Source organism: Chaetura pelagica, unplaced genomic scaffold, assembly GCF_000747805.2.
Source record: "Chaetura pelagica isolate M959 unplaced genomic scaffold, ChaPel_1.0 scaffold555, whole genome shotgun sequence".
Classification (NCBI taxonomy): Eukaryota; Metazoa; Chordata; class Aves; order Apodiformes; family Apodidae; genus Chaetura; species Chaetura pelagica.
The window spans coordinates 133930-135510 of NW_009953297.1; positions in this window are offsets into that span (position 1 = coordinate 133930).

A 1581-nucleotide genomic window follows, 5' to 3' on the forward strand; every position below is an offset into this window, starting at 1 on the left:
CTGCCCCGGGGGGCAGCAGGGGGGGGGATGCTGAGCCCTGTGAGCTGGTGAGTCTGGCTTGAAAAAACAGGAGGTGTTCACCCCCCCTTGCTGGAGGCACCAGTCATGGAGTCATGGAAAGGTTTGGGTTGGAGGGACCTTCAAGCTCATCCAGACCCACCCCCCCCATGGGCAGGGACACCTCCCAGCAGCCCAGGCTGCTCCAAGCCCCATCCAACCTGCCCTTCAACACTGCCAGGGCTGGGGCAGCCACAGCTTCCCTGGGCAACCTGGGCCAGGCTCTCCCCACCCTCACAGCCCAGAATTTCTCCCTCCCATCTCAGCTCCAGCTCCCTCTGCCAGCTGGAAACCCTTCCCCCTGCTCCCATCCCTCCCTGCCCTTGTCCCAAGCCCCTCCCCAGCTTTCCTGGAGCCCCTTCAGGCACTGGAAGCTGCTCTCAGCTCTCCCTGGAGCCTTCTCTTCTCCAGGCTGAACACCCCAACTCTCCCAGCCTGGCTCCAGAGCTGCTCCAGCCCTCCCATCATCTCTGGGGCCTCCTCTGGCCTCTCTCCAACAGCTCCGTGTCCTCCCTGTGCTGGGGACCCCAGAGCTGTTCCCAGCCCTGCAGGGGGGTCTTAGCAGGGTGGAGCAGAGGGGGAGAATCAGAAGACAGTGTTCAAATGAGGGATGGATGATCCAAGCCTGCAGGGTGAGGAACCTGGGTTTCAACCACCAGTTGAAATTGGAGGAACAAACTTGTCCTTAGAAACCTGCTGGGGATCGTGGGGACGACTCGGTGCTGTGTTGGGATCACCTGGTGGTTCCTCTCACCCCCTTCCTTTGCTCTGCAGCCCCAAGTACTGCAAAGTGGTGCCAGGGGAGGGGATGCCCCTGCTGCAGGACTCTCGGAGCAAGGGGAACCTCCTCATCCATTTCAACATCTGCTTCCCCAAGAAGCTCACACCCGAGAAGAAGATGCTCTTGAGGAGCGCCCTCCTCTCCTAGGGGACACCAACCCTCTTCCAACCCTCTTCCCACCAATAAACCCTGGAGCCAGCACTGTGACTGCTGGTTCTCCCCAGCACCCTAAACCCCCAGCACTCCTGAGGCTGTTTCCCTTGGGATTTGGATCCACTTGGCTTTCCAGGCTCTTCAGTGTCACCTCAGCCGTGAGGAGGGTGGTGGAAGAGTGTTTTTTTTGAGGGGGTTGTTGTTCTCCCAGCTCAGCTTGTGTGTGGGACCCGCCATGGTTTGGGAGTGATCAAAACCAGGGAAGCAAAGACCACAGGATCTACTCGACTCCTCCCCACGCTTCCTGCAGCTTTCTCCTGGGCAGGGAGGCTGGGAGATGACCCCCTTGGTGTCAGTGAGCAAAGTGCTGCCAGCAAAGGGGAGATGGCAACGTTGAGGACCTTCTGCTGGTGGACATCAGGTCCTGTTTCAGCTGCTGATGAACCTCAAGACATTCCAGAAGTTGAAGCACAGGAATGAGAGCATGAACCTGCTGGGGGTTGGGATCATAGACTCATGTCATAGAATCCCAGACTGGTTTGGGTTGGAAGGGACCTTAAAGACCATCCAGTCCCACCCATGCATGCGCA